The sequence below is a fragment of the Moschus berezovskii genome, chromosome 13 (assembly GCF_049115385.1).
Source record: "Moschus berezovskii isolate FMDL1 chromosome 13, NW_MosBer_1.0, whole genome shotgun sequence".
Classification (NCBI taxonomy): domain Eukaryota; kingdom Metazoa; phylum Chordata; class Mammalia; order Artiodactyla; family Moschidae; genus Moschus; species Moschus berezovskii.
Genome location: NC_142472.1, coordinates 74,787,597 through 74,810,036, shown reverse-complemented (window position 1 = coordinate 74,810,036; position 22,440 = coordinate 74,787,597). Strand labels below are relative to the sequence as shown.

Genomic DNA, 22,440 nt, shown 5'->3' with positions numbered 1-22,440 from the left:
GCAATGCACTTTATCACTGCACCACTATAGGAGCTCCTTACCTAACTTTGTGACATGGGAAAAGTCAACGATAAACAACACACAGTCCCTGCCTGCCTTCAAGTGGCACAGTTATCAAACAGGTTGCAATGAAGCAAAAATAATGGGTGAAGAGGGCAGGATCAGAGTGGAGGAAAATTTATCCCATGGAGGCTTCCTGCCAAATGAGTTTTCAGAAATTCTCAGGGGGAGTCAGACCCTTGGGGATAGATAGTGATGTCATTTTCTCTAAGTGGACTAGATAGTTTTCTAGGGCCCAGGTGGCAATAGACACTTTAGAATTATGGGACTTTGCATCATCTGCATAGGTTAATGGCCTAGGACTGCAAATGGCAAGCAGAGATGAGAAGGCAGGCTCCCAGCCTTGGTCTTCTGCTTGTATTCCATTTATTGAAGTACTGGAATTTTTTCCAGGACATCCAAAAAATCTGGTATGACATGAACTATATATTCTTAAATATCCTTTATTAGTGGGAATGGTGGGGATTGTGCTTGGCAGTATGAAGGAGAGGCTGCTAGATTTGAGAGCTGTAGAATCTGAGAGCACTTAGGAGCCGTAGTTGTAGGTCAAACCAGTATGACAGGCTTAATGTTGAGAAGATGAGACAGATGTCAGGCAGCTTTGCAAAAGGTTTTAAAGAGAGAAATTACCAGGATGCTACTGAGATTAGTAACATGCTGGTAGGGTTGTCCCTGAGTACCACTACTGACGTATCACTTGAAGGTTACTTTGGCTTCCTTGAGAAAGCTTGTCAATTATCCTTTGTGACTTAGAATTCCTCACCATACTTTATAGCTATGAACGCTGACCAAGAGAATTAAGTCCAGGAAGTACCCTAGTTAGAAAATGTAGTTCATGCACTTTTGATATTCTGAGGTAAGGGTGAATGATATTTCAATTTAGATGGTGGGAAGGAGAAATGACCAACTAGATTTCTTGGTAGGGGGAAGAGTAGAACTGAAGATTGTAACGTTAGGATTTGGCTGGTTATTTCTTTCTGGCAAGTATCCCAGGACAGGTCCATTTTGACTTGGCAGGAAAGAAAAGGTCCATCTAGCAGGACATACATACAATGTCATTATCATTTATTTCACAAATGGAGATTTTTTTTAAGAAAGAAAAGAGGTACTGATCACAGGCAAAAACCATGATTATATCAGGATGGTATATGATTGTACCGGCAAAACCAGGATGTAAAGTGATCCTGAATATAAATATTGGGGCTGGGGTGAGAGCATGGTCCTTAGACTACAGCAGTTTTGTTGATGCTTTTATGGAGGTAAAAGATGAACGATATGAATACCCCAGTGGCTCCTGGCATAGGTGGAAGTGAACCACTTGTTATTGGAACAGCCATGAAGTTGGTGTTACATCACTGAAAAGGAGGGAGCTTAGTGAGGAAATCCATCATGAAGGTGGACAGGGAAACAGAATTCTTGGCCGGGAACACAGAAAGCCTTTGGCTTCTCCCAGCAGGTGTTTGTTCTTGTGTGTACTTGTGCATCTTTACGTTTCATTGCTTTCACCTTTCAACCTGCAGGTATCAGAAACCATGAGTCATGAAAAGCAGAACCCAAGTTGGCCAAAGTTAACAAATGAACAGAGGTCAGGATTCATGGCAATTCATGACAACCTTCTCTCACTTGTAGGTAATTTGAGAGAGACTTCTGCTTGGGGGAAGGCAGATCTGGGTCTATGTATCATGGGATTCAGATGGTAAAGAATCTGCCTGCAATGCAGGAGACCCGGGTTCAATCCCTGGGTCAGAATGATACCGTAGAGAAGGGAATGGCAACCCAGTCCAGTATTCTTGCATGGGGAATTCCATGGACAGAGGAGCCTGGCGGGCTACAGTCCATGGGGTTACAAAGAGTCAGACATGACTGATCAACTAAGACTTTTCATATATTATTGTCATTTCTGGATGAGGGACAGGTGTGGAATACAGGCTGGATCAGAGGATTGAACATTTTGGTGTCACAAAACCCTGTCTCCAGGGGAGGTGGTGAATCACATCATTAAAAACAAGAAGAATCATTTGTCATGTCCTGGCAGAAGGACGTGCCATGTCCTACATACCATGTCTTACAGATTCCAAATGGGATCTAAGAATCAATTACTTCTTCAGAAAGAGTTGTTCATTGTCCAGTTCTGTTTTAATGAAGGATGCTGTAGCAGAAGGCTGCACTGACCTTTTAGGTAGAGACCAGGTAGAAATTCAGGCACTTTGGAGGATGCCAATGTGAGGAGGTAATAATGATTCAGAATCGAATAGGATAATGTATATTTTAGCAGACATCCACCGAGGGCTTTAGTTCCTCCTGAAATTTAGCTGAATTCTTGGCATTACATAAAGAGTACAGTGAGCAAGGAATGTTCACAATAATTAAGAATAGTCATAAAAAATTCAGACTAATATTAAAGTTGGAAGGGCACAGGATTTGACACTAAAGCCCAAGAAGTACCTAGTATTGTGTTGATGAAAAAGTGATTGTGGTTTTGGACTGTGACTTTTAAATCATTATAACTAGGCTCGAACACAACTTTATTCATCAAAATAGGAACCATTACAGTCAATACATATTTTTGCCAATGAGAAATAAGTTTGTTTATTCCTGTAGTGTTAAAATCCATACTTTGGGATTTGATAAACTCTTGGAAAGCATCTTCTGCCTCCTGCTGGTCGTGAAAGCGTTTTCCCTGCAAAAACTCGTAGAGACACTTGAAGAAGTGGTAGCTGGTTGGCGAGAGTAGCCCAGGTCATTTAACTTTTGAAGCGCTGGTTGTGCAATCTGCCATGCGGTCAGGCACTGTCATGGAGAAGAATTAGGTCCTTTCTGTTGAGCAATTCCGGCTGCAGGCATGGCAGTTTTTGGCGCATCTCATCAGTTTGCTGGGCATACTTCTCAGATGTAATGGTTTCTCTGGGATTCAGAAAGCTGTAGTGGATCAGGCCAGCAGACCACTGAACAGTGACCATGACGTTTTTTTGATGCCAGTTTGGCCTTGGGAAGTGCTTTGGAGCTTCTTCTTGGTCCAGTCACTGAGCTAGTCGTCTCTGGTTGGTGTATACAATCCACTTCTTGTTTCACATCACAGTCCAATGACACTTCAAAACAACGATTTTTCTAAAATTTGTGGTCAGCTCATGAGGCACCCACTTATCAAGCTTTTTCAGCTTTCCAATTTGCTTCAAATACCAAATGACCACAGAATGGTTGACTTTGAGTTCTTTGGCAACTTCTCACATAGTTTAAGAGGATCAGCTTTGATGATGGCTCCCATTTGATTGTTGTCAAGTTCTTATGGCTGCCCACTATTCTCCTCATCTTCAAGGCTCTCGTCTCCTTTGCAAAACTTCTTGAACCACCACTGCATTATACATTCATTAGCAGTTCCTGGGCCAAACGCATTGCTGATCTTGTGAGTTGTCTCTGCTGCTTTACAACCCATTGTGAACTTGAAAAAAAATCACTCCAATTTGCTTTTTGTCTAACATCATTTCTATAGTCTAAAATAAACAGCAAGTAATAAGTCATTAGCAAAAAAAATAAAGCGAGAAATGTGCATCAAAATGATGTATAACATAACCACATTCATTTAAGACTGTATTCTAATGTCAAATGGCAAATGCAACAGTGTAAAACCATAATTACTTTTGCACCAACCTAGTAAAGTCTTGACTTATATTTTCCGTAAAAGAATGACATTTCCACAACCCATATACAAAAGGTAGTGTGGTATTCTATTGATTTTATTTTACTAAACATTTTGTTTTCATCAGATGTTTATCCAGGAATTTCAGAATAGCTACTGACCATCCCAGGTGGTGTCAGTGGTAAAAAGCCTGCCTGCCAATGCAGGAGATGAGGCTTTGATTCCTGGGTCAGGAAGATCCCCGGGAGGAAGGCATGGCAACCCACTCCACTGTTCTTACCTGGGAAAGCCCAAGGACAGAGGAGCCTGGTGGACTACAGTCTATGGGGTCACAAAGAATTAGACACGACTTAGTGACTAAATAGTAACAACAAAACTGAAGCGGCTAGGCACACATGCACGCACCTGAAAAAGAGAGTTACAGGCTATTAAAGTGTGAAACAGGAGCTCTGTAAGAATCATGTTACACCCATTACACCTTGCCTTTAAGCATGATGTTTCAAGATAACAAGATCCTTGCAAGAATCTTATTACAGCAACTGATAAGGATAGCAACCTGTACAATCAAATGTGAGATATGGACAGGCTTTCAAAAGGCAAGGCTTTCCTGGTGGCTATTGCCTAGAAAATCCCATGGATTGAGGAGCATGGTAGGCTGCAGTCCGTGGGGTCGCTAAGGGTCGGACACAACTGAGTGACTTCACTTTCACACATTGGAGAAGGAAATGGCAACCCACTCCAGTGTTCTTGCCTGGAGAATCCCAGGGACGGGGAGGCCTGGTGGACTTCCGTCTATGGGGTCACACAGAGTCGGACATGACTGAAGTGACTTAGCAGCAGGTGGTAAAGAATCTGCCTGCAATGCAGGAGATCTAGGTTCCATCCCTGCCTGGGTCAGGAAGATCCTCTGGAGAAGAGAATGGCTACCCGCTGCAGAAAAACTCCTGGAAAAGGTCAGAGTTCATTCCAGTACCAAAAAAGGGCAATGCCAAAGAATGTTTAAAACTACTGCACAATTGCACTCAAAATGGCAACCCACTCCAGTGTTCCTGCCTGGAGAATCCCAGGGACGGGGGAGCCTGGTGGGCTGCCGTTTATGGGGTCGCACAGAGTCGGACACGACTGAAGCGACTTAGCAGCAGCAGCAGCAGCACATGCTAGCAAGGTCATGCTCAAAATCCTCCAAGCCAGGCTTCAACAGTACATGAACCGAGAACTTCCAGATGTTCAAGCTGGATTTAGAAAAGGCAGAGGAACCAGAGATCAAATTAGCAACATCCACTGGATCACAGAGCTGTGCTGTGCAGGCTTTTCTCTTGTTGCTGCCGGAGGGGGCTATGCTCTAGCTGCCACACTCTGGCTTGTCACTGCGGAAGCTTCTTTTGTTGTGAAGCACGGGCTCCAGAGGACAGGTGCTTCAGTAGCTGTGGCACTTGGCCTGAGTAGTTACTTGGCCTGAGTAGTTGTTATTCCCTGGCTCTCGAGAACAGGCTCAATAGTTTGGTGCGTGAGTTCGGCTGATTCTTGGCAAGTGCGTTCTTCCCGGATCAGGGATTGAACCTGTGTCTCCTGCACTGACAGGTGGATTCTTTACCATTCGAGCCACCAGGGAAGTCGCTGTAGTAAAATTTTATTTTATAAAACGTTGCTCTTCTATTTTATGATTAACTCTCTGTGCCTGTGCTCAGTCATGCACAACTCTTTTGCGACCCCATGGCCTGTAGCCCACCAGGCTCCTCTGTCCATTGGGATTCTCCAGGCAAGAATATCAGGGTGAGTTGCCATTTCCTCCTCCAGGGGATCTTCCCGACCCAGGCATTGAACACATGTCTCTTGTGTCTCCTGCACTGGCAGGCAGATTCTTTATGACTGCACCACCTGGAAAGCCCACAATTAACTCTATACCAACCCTGCAAAATAAGTAGGGCATTGATATTTTAAAAACTGTCTCGTAAAGCAGTTACATTTAAACATTGTTTTTGAATTTCATACAACTATACATTATGTTTTCTTGAAAGATGGTATACCTGTATTTTACATATTGGAAGTTAAGTTAGTAATTTAGCTATGACTATTGCTGGGAAGGATTGGGGGCAGGAGGAGAAGGGGAAGACAGAGGATGAGATGGCTGGATGGCATCACCGACTCGATGCGCATGAGTCTAGGTGAACTCCGGGAGCTGGTGATGGACAGAGAGGCCTGGCATGCGATTCATGGGGTCGCAGAGAGTCAGATATGACTGAGTGACTGAACTGAATTGATGATGTTTTAAATCAGAAGAATTATTATATATGAGTGTGATATATAATAGCACTCAAATATATTTTTCCAATTCAATATGTCTTTAATTTGGAGTGGCACTCCTGAATTATCTTCTGTACTGTTTACTAATACTTATAGTCAGGATTTTAGCAGTCATGGAGCATTTAATAAACACATACTATACATAAAATCATTACTGGGATAAACCATAATGGAAAAGAATATTAAAGAATGTATATACGTCTATAAGTCATTTTGTTGTATAACCGAGACTGACACATCATTGTAAATTAACTATATTGCAGTAAAAACAAATAAACAACAAAAAAATGTTACTAGGTATCATTTTATACAAAAGGTTAAGATGAACTTTTGTCCTTCAGGAGACTCATTACAAACGAGTAAGGTAAGTGTTATAAATGACACCACAGATTGTGATGTAATACACACACTAATGAAAGAAAGTCAGGGCTTCCCAGGTGACTCAGTGGTAAAGGATCTGCCCGCCAGTGCAGGAGACGCAGATTCAATCCCTGGGTCAGGAAGATCCCCTGGAGTGGGAAATAGCAACCCACACCGGTATTCTTGCCTGGAAAATCCCACAGACAGTGGAGCGTGGTGGGCGACAGTCCATGGGGTCACAAACAGTCGGACATGACTGAGTAATCACTCATGCAAAACAAAGTCATGAATGAGATACTGTTAAATTTAAAAAGTATTTTAATGTTTTTAACTGACTGATGAAATTATAACTTTCATATTTTCCCATCTTCCAAAGTTGGTTTATTAAATATTACTAAATAAGGTACATAAAGTGGAAACGTTAGTTGCTCAGTCATGTCCGACTCTTTGCTACCCCATGGACTATAGCCCACCAGGCTCCTCTGTCCATGGGATTCTCCAGGCAAGAGTACTGGAGTGGGTTGCCATTTCCTCCTCCAGGAGATCTTCCTGACCCAGGGATTGAACCCACGTCTCCTGCATTGCAGGCAGATTCTTTACAGTCTAAGCCATCAGGGAAATGGTAATGTATGTAAAGCAACCACCAGAAAGGGAATCAGTTTTATTCTCTTTTCCTGTATTTTCCAATATTCTACATAACATGTGAGTATTGATTTATTATTTCTAAAACCTCCCGAATCCCCAAAAAGAGAGCAGCGTGACAAAGAAGGACTGATATCTCTCTGTCACAAGTGAACAGCCAGCTGGCACCATCACTCAGGCAGGAAACAGGAATTCAGCAAGTGGGCCAAAGGGAGACTCAAGTTTTCAAACAGGAAGCGGCATGGAATCTACTCCTGGCTGTCAGAGGTTGCTGGTGTAAAGCTTCAGAGGTCTGGAGGAAAGATGATACCTGCTTTGTCGTCAAAAGGTCATTAGGAGGATTACATTGACAGCTAGCTTTGTGTCACATCCCTAGTTCCGTGGAAAGGCAGAACCAGACCGAACGAGCTAACTTTAGTCAGAACCATGACACTTAGTCTGCTTCCCAGGTAGCTCAGTGATAAAGAATCCACCTGCCAATGCATAAGATGCGGGTTTGATCCTTGGGTTTGGAAAATCCCCTGGAGGAGCAAATGGCAACCCACTCTGTATTCTTGCCTGGAAAATGCCATAGACAGAGAGCCTGTTGGGCTACAGTCCAGAGGGTCACAAAAGAGTTGTACACGACTCACTAAACAACAGCCACAACAAAATGACGCTTAATGCCCCAGGTGATCACAACAAATCATTCATCCGGCCTGGGCCATGATTCTTTCATAGGCCTATAACTCAAATGTCTTGGCTCCATTCAGCTACGCAAACAAATGGAAGAACATTTTCATTAAATGGCAAAACCACTTTGGAGGAGATCCACCAGCCACTAACTTGACTGCTGCAAATCAGTCCACTAAATTGCGTCCTGGGGACTGGGGACCGCCGAGGCTTTCCTCGGCATATGTTAGGTAAACTAGACACAGCCTGTGTTCCCATACTGAGGCCTCAGCTTCACTGTACACCAATGCCTTTCTGTACACATCGCTCTCTGTATGAAGCATGGGGCAGGGGATATGTGTGTCCCTTGCTACACCATCTCAAGCATGGGCCAGGCTTTCTATTCATTTCCTTTACCACAGCACAGATTGGCCTTACAACATTTATCAGGACTTTGCTGAAGATTCCTGGTATTAAAAAAAATGCTTAAAGAAAACAATTTAGGCGATACAAATGAGCTAACTCTTCATGAAGCAGACAGCCTCCATTCCGAGAATTGCAAAATGGAATGAAAGGCAGGAAGCTTTTACAGGTTAAAGAACAGGGAAAAACAAAAATAGAAAATATCTGAGTGCCTGGGGCCACACCGTCAACCTTGCTTGGGGTGAGAAGGAACAAGGAAATAAACTCAGCGTTGCCTTGGCATTTGGGGATTTGTTGCTGTTTAGTCGCTCAGTCATGTCTGACTCTTTGCCATCCATGGACTGTAGCCCGCCACGCTCTTGTGTCCATGGGATTCCCCAGGCAAGAACAGGGGTTTGTCTGACTGAATATACTGTGTTTCTGGTCTAGTGGATGAATTACATAAAAGTTCTCTAAATTTTGGTTTGCTGAGGTAGTACTGTGGGCCCAAGAGTCTCCATGGTGGGCCTAAAATTTAGTTCAAGTCTAGAAAAAGAGGGAAAAATAGAACCCCACTTTCCTTCTCTTCCTTCCTTCTTCCCTTTCTCCTCCCCACCCTCTCCTTCTCCTTCTCTTTCTTCTTCCCTCCCCCTCACCATCCCTTCCTTCCTTCCTCTGAACAGTTACCGAATAACTACTAACACCTGCTATGTGCCAGGCATGTTTAAGTAAAAACAGATGTGGTTCCTGCTCAGGGATCTTGCAGTCTAGCAGGGGAAAGAGACAGACAGTAACCAAACAATTACTCAAACAGAAATCATTTTAAGTTGATGAATGCTTTCAAGAAAAAGTAGAGAGTCCTAGATAAGGAGGAGCTTAGTCTGGGGAGTTAGGAAGAGGTCTTGACGAACTGAGAGCAGAGCAGGATGCTGGCAGATTCACGGGCATTCTTTCAGAGGTTAAGGGGAATGGGGAGAGAAAGAACATTTAATAAGGAAGGAACAGCTTGTGGGAAGGCTCTGAAGCAAGGAGGGTCTGGCCCTATGTCCAGGAACTGGAACGAAGACTATCTGAGAAAGAGAATGACATCAGATCAGGGAAGAAAGTTAGGAAGATCATGGGTAGATCAACCCTAAGCCACTGAAAGGTTTTAAAGCACAGTGATATGGCCAGATGCGAAATACCCAAGTAGAAATGCCAGCCTTCTGGGGCTGAGTGCAGATTTCAAACAGCAGGCAAAAAAGACAAAGCTTGGGGCTTCCCTGGTGGCCCAGTGGGAAAGAATCCACTGCCAAGGTAGGAGACACAGGTTCAATCCCTGGGTCTGGGAAGGTCCCCTGGACAAGGGCAAGGCAACCTACCCCAATATTCTTGCCTGGAGAATCCCATGGACAGAGGAGCCTGGCAGCCTAGAGTCCATTAGGTCCCGAGGAGTCAGACATGACCCAGTGACTAAATAACAACAAGGAGCAGAGTAACTCTGTGCCAGGAGAAAAAAATTTGGACTTGTAAACTGCATATATATTATTTTCAAAAGAATTAAAAAAGAATAAGCAACATCCACACAACCAGCCCCAAAGCAGAAACAAAGCAAATGTCTATTTGATAAGTTGATAAATAAAATGTGCTGTATCCATACAATGGAACCATTATTGGGCAATAAAAAATGAAGTACTGATACATGCGGCATGATACATGGATGGCCCCTGAAAACATTAAATGACTTGAGTGAGACAAATAACCACAGACTGGATAATTTTGTTAATACAAAATTTCCAGAATAGGAAAATTTATTAAAAAAATTTTATAAAAAAACAGCTGTTGAGTAGGGCTGGGGACAGGGTGGAGGATTGACTGCTAATAGATAAGGGGTTTCCTTTGGGGGAAAAATTGTTCCAAAGTTAGATTTTGCTGATGATTGGGCAACTCTGGGAGTATACCCAAACCACTGAATTGTACATTTGAACACTGTATGATATGTGGATTATATACCAATAAAGCTGCTAAAAAAGAAAATAAAAAAGAATCTAGAAACTAGGGACACCTAGTAGAAATGGATTTCAATCCTAATTTCTTCTCATTTTATATTTGTTGGCCTAGAAATAACTGTAGCCGGCAAGAGACAACAGTGACTGCCTTGCTAGCTTGAGTTGGGAGGGTTTATTGCTGTATTAGTTTAGGTTAGAATGCAAGAGTTGTGCCCATTGTGCATTAAATTAGCAGTACGGAGCAGCTGTTTCAGTTAATCATTATAAGGACTGCAAACAGCATTCAAAGAGTACTTAGTTCCTTCAGCATTTTAAATGAATGCTCTTAATATGTTAAAATAATACTTTTTCTCATTCAGTATTATTTCTTTCAAAAAATAACCCTATAGTGTTGAAATCTTATTTTCATTAAAATCAAGGTGTTGGCTTAACTTTAAAATATTGCCCCAGATCTTTTAAACATTTCTTTTCTAGTTCTTAAATTTTGATTAGGAATATGTGAATCATTAAACACTACATAGGTTCAAAATAGCTACAGAGAAAGGGAATATGAGGTTGAGCAGGTGGCAGTGTTTCCTTTTTCACACTCTGAGAAGGCCAAGGTTTCTTAGGGAAGCATTCCTGGTATCTGTATTTATCAGTTTGATAGTTTGTCAGCTGCTGTGTGTGCATGCATACGAGTGTGTGTGTGTGTGTGTGTGTGTGTGTGTGCATATGAGCTTCCGATTTCATTTGACTTGTGCTGCTGACTCTGTTAGGTTTTTATAAAAATTCATTTCATTTCCCCTTCCAGCTTCCCTCTAGCGGGTGTGTGCATGCCAAAATGTAATTCAGGCTTAACCACTTTGCGTGCAGGCTATTTCATTGTCTTGTTTTATGCATGAGGAGGCTGAGACTCACGGATGATAAGGTACCTTGCTTGATTTGGTTGAGTCACCAGTTAATGAGTTCTAGTTGGAACTCAGTTCTCCTGATTGCTGTTTCTTGTTAGTGAAACATCTCCATTTTCTAACCCTAAACCTCTATCGTTTCAAATCTTATACTCAGGAATAAATATCTGCATTGAACATCATTTTATGTTGGCTATTCTTAGAACTGACCTTTGGACACAAGAGGTGGTTATCTGTGAGTTGTAAATGGAGGGGAAAAAATCAAAGGTAATGATTTTTTGGGGGCCATTCGTTTTCCCATGTAACAAAATTTCCCATGTATTTCTCCAATTGTAATTAAACAGTAGTAACTGAAGAATATCTAGATTTTCTTTTGTTAAACAAAATATGGCAAACAGAAGCAGAACTCTGACCTAACAGATTTTAGAACAGGAATGTCAATGTCATCGGAAATTAAAAATTTCGGGGCTCCTTCTGACATAGACTATAATCCTCTAATCTCCCTTCTTCCTCTGTGGCCTTAAGACCCGTGTTCTGCAGCGAAGAGCTTAAAATTATTAAACCATAGGTGTCTCTTCCCTATCCAAAACTCTCCAGGGCTTTCCACTGCACTCAGAATAAACTAATTCCTATATTGGCCTATAAAACCCTACAGGATGTAACCTGTGCTTGTTTACTTCTCCAAGCATATTTCCAAGCTTACTTTCCCTTTACTTTCTCATACCTTACCCCTCAAACCCAATTTAGGGTCTTAGAATTAGCAGTTTCCTTTGCCCCAAATGCTTCTCTGATATTTGCATGCTTGTTACGCAAACCGCTTCTTAAATGTTTCCTCCTCAAAAGGGCCACTCCATTGCAATCGTCATCACATCATTCCCTGAATTTCTTCTGCGTGGAGCTTAACACCAAGATATTTTTGTCCCCTGCCCATAAGCTCCCTAGAACCTAGATTCACGTTTTTTTGAGGATGCTCAATCAAGAGTCTGGAATAGTCCCTAACATAGAAGCTCAACAAACTGGTTAAGTGAAGAAACGAACGTATCCATGTGCCCTATCTTCCTTGCCCTCCTTTCTCCCAAACAGGGCAAAACTCATAATGAAGATGCACTTAAAAATGTCCTTCTCATCTATCAAGTATCTCCACTCTTGAGGAACAAGATGTCTTCGAGGAACACTACAACTTCACTGGACTAGCCCTTCCGATTCTACCTTGATTCTAAACATACTAGCTTTTCATCTCGGTCTTGGTTTCTCCGTGATCAAGGCTTTACTTCCCGACTCTGACATCTCCTAACGACGGAAAGGTGAGCATTAGGGCCTGGAGATCTCTTGATGCCAATTGTCGAGGCGTAGATGGGGCCGTGGGCCTGGCGCGCTGTGAGTGGTGCTCCCGGGAAACGCTGGGGGGAAGGGGCGGAGCTGTGTCAGAGGATGAGCCCTTCTAGAGCCGTCGGATCTCGAGGGGCTGCCGCTATGGGAAGGGGCCCCCGGAATCAGAAGCAAGCACAAGCTAATCTGGGGCGAAGAAGGAGCCCAGCTGACCTCCGGCGGTGAAACCTAGGAGACGAAGGAAAGGAGGTAGGGCCTTACACCCGAACCGCAGAGCAGCCAAGATTTGGATATTTTGCCAGAGGAAAGGGTTAAACGGTTTCCCAGGTAACGGACCAGGAAGCGCGCAAGACGTCTGCGGGAGGTTCGTAGGTCAGCCTCGAGTTTAAAGCTCCCGTGGGCCGAACGGACTCTGACCAATGGGAACGCCGCTGGGCGTGGTCACGTGACGCGCGCGGCCATCCGGCTGGCAGCCCCGGAGCACGTGGGAAGGCTTTTTCCTGTTCCTTCTCTCCCGTTTAAAAAGCCCACCCACTTTTTGCGCGGGCTTGGTTGCGGAGTTCTTCTCGCGAGAGGCGGGGCGCCCTCTCGCGATAGCGAGTGGGAGGCGTGAAGACTCTCGGAGGTGTTGCGGGCTGGAGCTGCGGTGGCGGAAGCCGGGGGCGGGCGGGCAGGCCGGGGCGGGCCGGCCGCGGGGCGGGGAGGGGGGAGGGCTGGGGGCCACTGCGGGAGTGGGGGCGCCCGCCTTCTCGGCCGCTCGCGCCGCTGGTGGTTGCGGGCGGGTGTCATGCCTGTGAGCTGCGGAGGCTGCTGCCCCCCAGGTGAGCCTTGGCGCGGGTCCGCCCGCTGAGGTGAGCGGCGCCCGTTGGCTGGGGCGGCGGCGGGGCGTGGGGCCTCGCTGGATAGAGCGGCCGAGAGCGGCCCGCAGCCCCGGCTCCGACTTCGGGGCTGCCCGGAGCTGCGCCTTCGCACGGCGGAGGGAGGAGCGGGGCGGGGAGAGGAGAGGAAGCCCGAGGCCCTGGGCCTGAGGGGACGGGGACGGGCGTCGTCGGGCTCCGGAAGGGTCTTCCTGAGGTCTGAGGGCGGCGGCGGGGCAGCAGCCTTTTGGGTGACAGGCCTAGTTTCCGTCCCCTAAGGTGGTCTTCAGAGCCGGGGCCCCTCCGTGCGTGCTGCTGCGTGTGCCTCGTTGGTGTGCGTGCTGCACGCACAGAAAGAAACCTTTGCGGGAAGAAAAGGAGGATGCACTTTGTCTCCCGAACAACAGCCATCCTTCTCTGTCAGAGCCCTTTGAGCTCTGGAACCGGGCACAACCCAAATCTTGTGACAGAAACGGAAAGCGTCAAGCAGCTCCTCGGCGTGCTACTTGGATTTATCAGCTCTCAGATTTCCTTCAGCGCTATTAAACGGCTCAGATGCAGGCCGCCACCCCTCATATGAATGGACTGGGTAGACTTATTCTTTTATTCCAGGCACTTAAACTGCCTTATTAAAAAAATACGTGGGCGTGACCAAAGTGTTAAAAACGTTGGCAGAATAACAATGGCAGTAGATTCTGAACTACAGTGTATGACGTGGTGACAATCTTTCCGGTTTCCTTCCACCGAAACCCCTGTTAAACTGGAGGTGGTTTAAGCTTGAGATGCTAAGGAAATTTCAGGGTGAGAAATACTCGTGAGACATCTATCTAATGCAGCCTGGCATTAAACATTCTGGTTAGCTTTTCATCTTTGTAATTCCTCGGTCCCTTGCAAAACTCATAAGCTTTCCTTTGCTGCTTTCCACCTTGTTAGGGATGATATATTGATTGATACTGATTTTGATGTCTGGAAATAGGAAATGTACTCCGAAAATTTAGGGTTCTCAGCAGTTATTTTAATGTCTTCTTATTGTCTTATTTATGGTTTTAGAGGAAATGGCATCCCAGTGCCCAGCACAATCACTGTCAGTTTAGATAGTGCCATTTTAATGAAGCTTTTTAAATACACAGTTATATTTTTCAAGTAGTACCCTGATTATGCATACTTTTTATGGCCCTTGTGGCAGAACTGACCCATGAATTTCACTCTTGGCTGTAACAGAAGTTTATGAGAAATCTGAGAATGTAAAGGGTAGTGAGAACAAATTCCCAAAATTGAGCTGGTACCTAGTGATGAAGATCTGTACCCACATAGCTGCTCTGTTATTTAGGGCCTAGTGGTTTACCTCCAGGCTAATGATATTTCCCAGTTATTGAGGAGATGGGACCTGCCGAAGATCCTGAACCGCAGTGAGAAATTCTTTAGCTTTTCAACTCTTTGGAGAAGCCTGGAAGCTGAAGTCTTCCTTTGCCTTTCAGGACTGGAAGAAGGAGTTTTTCTTTTTTTAATGAAAAATTCCATGAACTTAACTGCCTGGAAAAGTAAATCAGACCAAATCAGATGATAGATTTTAGGTTATTCTTAGGGAAATTTCCAGTAATGAGGGGGCTGTGCTGTTGTCTGTACTTGGAGAAAACATGAAAAAATTCAGCAGTGTGTTTTTGAGAATGGGCAAAAGAGACTTGTATAGATTTAAGAGGTTCTCTGCCATTTCATCTTGGGAAGCTGATTTTCAGGGATAGAAAAAGTTTTTTTGCTGGTTTTTATCACTTTTTGGCAAGATTTTCAGGCTTAGGATGTGTATACTTGTAACTGAAGTCACTTCGGGTAGGATGATTATTTAGGTAAGGTAAACTGTTCTTTTTCTGGTCTGCATTTTAGTAGTAAAATCAATGATTTGGAGGAAATGAGGAATGGGACAGGTCAGGAAAAGATCTAAGCTGGCCAGGGCTTGAGTTAAGGGTTAGTGTATAAACCGGTAAAGTAAGGAAAGAAAAATATTTCATCAATTTAGAAACAAATCAGACAGCTCCAAGTGGCTTTATTCTGTCACTCATCTTCATATATTAAAGTTTATTATAAAATACTAGCATAAAGGCATTTGAAATGTATAGGTTAGAGACTGAACAGGAGAAAAGAAAGGTTAAAAGTTTTGGACTAATTAGAGAACGTTTCATGGGAAAAAATAGATAAATGGCTTAGAGGATTGTAACAGATGAGATATTACTTGAGAGAAAAAGGTACAGTGTAAAAAAAACTAAAAAGAAAAGTGTTTGTGTTTGGGAGCATATCTGTTCATTGATATTACAAAGCCTCTTTTTCTTCATCCCCGACAGGAGAGTTTTTAAAACCTTAGTTATGGTGAAGCACATAGTAACTGCTTACCCAGTGATTTTTCTTTGACCTCTTTTAATGTCTTGAGGATTATTTGGCTGCAAGAAACAGAAACCATTTGAATTAACTTAAAAAGGGTGTTTGTCAGACAGAAGCGTCTGAAGTCTAGCTCAGTGTTCTGGAAACCAGAACATCTTCAGGCAGTTAACCAGCCAGTTTTTCTCTGGGAAGCCATGACATGGGTCTTGTGTCTCTGTTACTCTGTAATGTCCGTTTCGACTTCTTTCAGACTGATTCTTTCAAGTTCTTGGTTTCTGCTTCCCCATACCTTTGGTTTGCTTTAGTGCCGACACAAGATGTTTTGATTTTGCAGTATGGTTCTCTCGAGATATCTCCATGTCTTAATTCCAGATTTCTGGAGAGATAGATAGTCCAGTTGGCCAGGTACCTACTTGTAGTCCTGTTGGCTGAGGGTGGGGAAAGATGGGGGAGAAGATGTAGGTGTGCCCTACACAAAAGTCCCAAAAAGTCCCACAGTTTGTATTTTTTCAGTCTGGGTACTACAGGTTCTCTAGTAAAGGGGCTGTGAACAGGCAGGAAAAGGTGGGTACTTCCGGTGTACTCTGACCTCCTACAGTTAGAAATTCCCCTTAGTACTCCTCTGAACTTGCTGTCATCAATGAGGTCTCCTTCAGGACAGGTTCTAGGTATATGAGGGCCAAATGTGTATGTAAATCAGGTGTCCCCAACCTCCGGGATCTAATGCCTGATGATCTGAGGTGGAGCTGATGTAATAATAATAGAAATAAAGTGCACAATAAATATAATGTGCTCGAATCATCCCGAAAACATCCCCCCTTCCCAGCCCTGCCAGTCCGAGAAAGAATTGTCTTCCATAAGACTGGACACTGGTGCCACAAAGGTTGGAGGACTGCTGAAGTAAATGTTTTGTGCCTCGGTTTTCTTATGTAAAAATGGGTATAAAATGGCAACTTCAGTTGTGAAAAATATAAATTCTGTTTATCAGCAATTAAGCAGTGCCTGCCTGGCAGAGTGTAAGGGATGTGGTGTGACTGACTGAGGGCTCTCTGTGTGTGGGTACTGTGTGGTTCCTGCAGCATTTGAAGACGAAACCTAATTCCTAGCTAAGTCTAGTGCTGACCACTGCATACTTAAAACTGTTTCTTGACTTCAGTGACACCTAAATTCTCCTAAATCGCTACCTCACTTGCTTTGACTGCCACTAATTTGTGGTTCTTCATTTACCTGCCCGAGGACTGTTTATCATGATTGTCTTCTGTCTTGTCAGAGTCTCCAGGGTCAGCTTTCAAGCTCTCTCTATGCAGATGATTCCTAGAGTAGCGTCTCTAGCTCTGACTGCCACAGCTAAATGTATTTTTTTAGGTGCTCATTGGATATTATCTTGACAAAATAACGCTATCTTCCACTTACCAGTTGGCTTCAGGTACAGCTCCCCAAGCTTGAAACCTTAAAATTACCTTTCACATGCTTTTTTTAAAAAATTAATTAATTTATTTTACTTTACGATATTGTATTGGTTTTGCCATACATTGACACTCTGTTTTTATGCCTCGTGTATTCTGTTGGTTAATAGGTTCTGCACAGAATTTTAGAATGCTTCATATGTGCCAAGTGCTGGGCCCATCTGCAAAGCAGATCTGTTCACTCATTCCTGCTGCTGGCAGTTTGGGGTAGAACCTTATTATTATTTGCACGAGCTGCTTAAGTGCCTTTTCAGCAATATATTCTTAGAGCTGTGAAATCACAGATGCCACTGACATGGAGAAATGTGTTTCTGAATTAAAATTTTGAACATACTTTTTTGTTAAAAATAATCTTGTAGGTGGGATTATGCAGAAGGTTAAGAACATTATTACCCTGCGTTCTAGGAAGAGTATTCACATTCAGTGCACAGCCTCAGTATTTTAGGGTATTTTTTTAAGTTGTGTTCATATACAGGAAATTATAGAGAAGCAGATATCTTAGTAGATAATCAGATTACATTCACACTTCTTTTTATATGAATGATTACTGTTTTGAAAGACAAAGTAGTAACTGATAGCTGTGATGTTTTTAGATTTTATAAATCAAACAGTAGGACTGTACCCAAGGAAAAAGCTAACATTTTTCAGTTCTTTCTACATCAGTTATTGTTTTTAAATGTATTACTTAATTGTATCCTTATAACCATCCTGTGAAGATGAAGCCTTGGGTTCCTTATCTGCAAAAAGAGGATAGCACCCCTTCACGCCACTTTGCTTTGTATTTGATGGTTGCTTTGGGGTTAACAAGATAACTTATCAATATCACTTCTTGTATAGTGTAGAACAGTATTTTTTTCAGTTCTTAAGACACGATATACTGTGTGTAATTTTGTCACACATCTTACTTATACGTATGTTGTATACCCCATAATTCATTGTTATTTTCAGTTTAAAGTTATTTTTTAAGGAATTAAAATTTTTTATATTACCCTTGTATTGACCCTTTGAGATATTATGCTTAGTTTAGATCCAGATTTGCAAGTGGTATTGTTTTTCTTTCGCCTGTAGAAAAAAAATTTTTTTTAACACTGATTATAGTTATGGTTGGTCAGTGATGAATTCTTATAGCTTTTTTTAGTTCAAATAAATTTATTTTCTCTTAATTTTTGAAAGATATTTGGGAATGGGTATCTGGGTTGACACTCTTTAGATGTTTCCCCATTGTTTTATTTTATGGTTTGGCATAGTTTCTAATAAGAAATTTGTTGCCTTTGTTCCTCTGTATGTAATGTGTAGTTTTCTCTTTATCACACATTTTCAGAAATTTGGTTACAGTATGTATTGGTGAAGTCCTCCTCATGTTTGTTTTCCTTAGGGTTTGTTAATCTTCCTTACATCTGTCAGTTTATGGTTTTCATCAACTTTGGGACATTCTGAACTGTTTTGTCTTCATATGTTGCTCCTTGTTCCCACACTTTTTGGGATTCCAGTTATTCATCTTTTACAGTGAGTCATTTGTTTTTAAGTTTCTCTGTGCAGCATTTTGGGTAGTTTCTATTGCTATGTCTAAATTAACTGAGCTTCTGTCTTGCAGTGTCTAATCTGCTATTAATTGCCTCTGGAATGCACTTTATTCTTATCTCTAGAAGTTCAATTTGAATCTCTTGCATCTTCTGTTCTCCCCTTATAATAATCATGTTTTCTCTCCCTTCTTGACTGTATGGAACACATTTGTAATATAGTTTTGACATCTTTTCTGTGAGTTCCATTTTCTCAGTCATTTCTGGATCTGCACTTAGTGACCTTTATCTTCCTGCTTATGGGTCTTATTTTTCTCCTCTGTATATCTGATAATTTTTGACTGTATGCCAGCCATTGAATTTTATGCTGTTACTTGCTCAGTTTCGTTGTATTCCTTAAGTGTTGGAGTTAGTTGGAGTATACAGCTAGATTATTTGGAGTCTGTTGGGTGTTTTTGGGCTTGACTTTTATCTTTGTTAGGGTAAGTCCAGAACAGACTTTAGTGCTGACTAGTTCCTCAACTGAGGCAAATTTCCTTCTGAGGAGTCCATCCATTTCCTGATAGGTTACAGAGTTTTCCCATTCTGGTTGGTGGGACTTATTCCAGAAGTCCTTTGTGGCTCAGGGTACTGCTTGGCATACTGCTCTCTGGGAATTATTTCCCCATCCTCAGGTACTCGCATATCAGCAGTAGACCAAGGACCCTAGGAAGCCCACCTTGCAGATCTGTAAATTTCTGACTCTTTCTGAGCTCTTCCTCCAGTACTCTGCCCTGCAAATCCTAAGCACCTTGTCCTTCCCAAACTCTGGCCCCTGTTTCTTCAATTCGGTAGACTGCCAGACTGCTTGGCACGCGTCTCCTTGTGTTGTGACCTGGAAGTATTTCTCTTGGATCATGGTCTTACATAGATCAAGTCTTGTGATGCCTCTTGTCTGATAGTGTCTGAAACTAATGTTTCACATATTTTGTCCTATTTAGTTGTATTTATATTCAACAGAATATTTATTTTTAACACCGGATATTTGGGATTTGGCCAAAATACATATTTGGAGTATTTATTATAAATATGTTCCCAAATATTATAAAATTAGAAATTATTGGAGACTTATATTTTCAGAAATAATTCTTTAAATGTAGAGGTATCCATTTCAACATTTAAAGATCTACTTTGTACTTTAAAAATAATTTTTTATTTTTTCAGCAGATGTTTGAATGCTTACTGTGCTTGAATACAAATACAATAAAACACTTTTGTCTTCAAAACTCAAAAAAAGGGAAGCATGCATGCTTCCCAGTGTCAGTTTTGTACGTATATAATTTTTTAAAAAATCGCCAAGAGCACACTATTGACGTCATTTTGTAGCTTTCTTTTTTCCTTAATACATTGTGAACATGCTGGACTGTTGTCAGTGTATATTGCTTTCTTTTCAACACAGTCATGTGAATTCATCATAGTTTATTTGACTTGTTGGGCTTCTAGGTTATTTTTAGTTTTCATCCTTTTTTGTCTTAGTGAATATTCTTTCACATATATCCTCGTGGATTTTGTGTGAGTATGTATATAGGATAAATTTTTAAGAAGTGAAATTGCAGGATCAAGAATAGGTACAGTTTATTCAAAGTGTCTGGTACCTTTTTTCTGTGCTTTTTATAATTGTTTTTCTAGTTTTCATTTGTTTTCTTTTACATTCTGTGGTATTTATTTTTCCTTTGTGATATTTCTTAAAACTTTCTTGGTTGTTTCCATTTCAGCAGTATCTATTCTGCTTTTCTGCTGCTTCTCGGAGGATTTCATTTATTTCATGGTGTAGTTTTATATCCTGTGACTTTCCTGAGCTCTAACAGCTTACTTTTCAGTCGTTAGCCTTGTCCATCTGTACTTTCTTTTCTTTGAACTGCTTAGTAAAACATTATCCAGGTTCACTTTAATTTATTTGACTCTAGAGAAAAACCCTTAGTGATTTCCTGTTTAGGACTCTTGTTTATTCACCCAGAATGGAACACAAAATAAAAAAGCATTAAGGGAAAAGTTTATTATCCTAACATAAAGATGTACCAGGGAAAAATACTGTATTTTTGCACCTCTTGTGAAATCTGTTTAAAAGTACATCTTCTGTAATTATGAAAGATAGGGAGGAACTGTTACTCTTTCTCCCTCTCTCTGACTTTGTGTCTTTTCTAAAGAGATTTTTGTTTCTTTGCTTTATCAGAAGTATGAATCATACCATCTCATGCTGGATTCACTTTTATGGACTGTTTCATAGATACTCTGATGGATTTCTTTTCTCTGCAAGGTTAATATTTTGCTTATGTTTTAAGTGAAACACAGAAGTAATGGAGTAGGATTCAGTAAATATTTTTCTTCAATGAGTGAAGCAGAGTGTAAATGTGGGATTGAAACTAGTTTCTTAAATTCTAAAAATAGATGATGTGAGTTTTGGGTGGCATGAGTGTGTTTGGAGTTTTTTATTTCCTTCAGTGTATCTTGTGTGTGTGTGTGTTTTAATGATTCTTTGTAGGTTCATTCTGGATTGTTTAGTGCTCAGCTTTGTCCTCTTTAGGTCTGCCATTCAGGAATATTTCAGGTAGTGAGCTGGGGTAGCACACGGTGTCAGATTGGGATGTTGTATCAGAGGTCCCTGGCCTTCCCCGAAGGCATTGTGACTGCTTCTTGCCTTGGGGGCTTGGCCTGTTGCAGCCTCCACCTTCTGGTGAGGTAATGGGTCAGTTTCATGTTTGGTGACACCACCGTTGAGTTCAAGTTTAATCTTTGCTTGTGTTGCCTTTATTCAGCAGCTGCAAAGGTAATTGCTGTCTCCCATCTCTTTTAGCAACTCCATCTCTTGCGGACGGTTAGGGGTCAGAGAAAATAAAGATGCTTTGCACGCTGGTTGTCTGTCCTTGCGCATTGTGTACCATGGCCAGCATCATGCCATGGTGGGAAGGCACTCTTGGGCATTCAGTCTTCTGTTTCTGACATCTGGGGTGGTTCTTATTGCTCTTACAAAGTGTGATGAGCAGCTTTTCAGGCCTCTGGGCACTGTAGAAAGAAGGGTAAGCGCCTGGGTGCTAGAGATTGAAGATCTGGATTTGTGTCTCAGCCCTCTCCTGCTCACTGTGTGGGCCTGGTGAGTGGTTAACTTTCCTTGCCTCTGTTTTTCTCACTGTAGAACTGGATTCTGCCGGTCTTAAGGATTGAGTGATACGTGCAAGGAAGTCTTTTAGCACAGCTATTGGTGTGTTTTAAGCTCTCCTAAGAACCCTGGGGCTGCTCCAGGGGCATTCTTTCCTTTGATGACTTCCCAGAAGTGGAGTGACTGTCAGAATGTAGGGGTGTTTTCAGGGTTTTGACATGCATTACAGAATTTCCTTCCAGAAAGGTGGTGCCAGTTTACTCAGGAGCTGAGTTAGTTTAACTGTTGTGGCATCCTTGTGTGGCATCCTCTAATATTTTATATGTTTTATGTGAAGTTTGAGGCAAGTCCACTTGTCTCTGAGGGTTTTTGGTAGTTGTAGAGAACTCGGGGCAGGGGGCAGGGAGAGTGTTTTGGACTGGGACAAAGAAAAGGATTATTTCTTTGCTTTGGTTACGTAAACCTTTATACCTTGTTTTGAGAATTTTGGTCCTCTTAATCGTTTTGGTATGTAAGTAAATAGTTCTTCTTTTACCTATGTTTTATAGTTTTTAAAGTGCCTCTTATAAATTTCTCTTTGATTCTTATAATAAACTTGTCCAGTAAGTAGGGTAGTATACATCGAAGTTAACATACATCATGTACACCCAGGTATATACACAGAGGAAACAGATCCAGAGATAATGCAGTTTGCCTCGAGGGAGCAGAGCTAATGAGAGTCACAAGGGGGACACAAATGCTGCTTTTCTGCCTCCCAGTGTATTGCGCTTTATCTTGTGCTATCTGGACATTCCTTGTCTTTCTGACAACTCTGCTTCAGTTCTA

General features: G+C 42.1%; 1 protein-coding gene across 2 annotated transcripts in view; it reads left to right on the top strand.

Annotated features, from left to right (window-relative positions):
• The first annotated feature begins 12,948 nt into the window (after positions 1-12,948).
• AKAP11 (A-kinase anchoring protein 11) overlaps positions 12,949-22,440 on the top strand; it is a 50,009-nt gene continuing 40,517 nt past the window's right edge. For both annotated transcript variants that reach the window (XM_055426038.2, XM_055426037.2), the window contains exon 1: positions 12,949-13,084. The gene's annotated coding sequence lies outside the window, so the exon portion shown is untranslated. The remainder of the gene's footprint in view (positions 13,085-22,440) is intronic.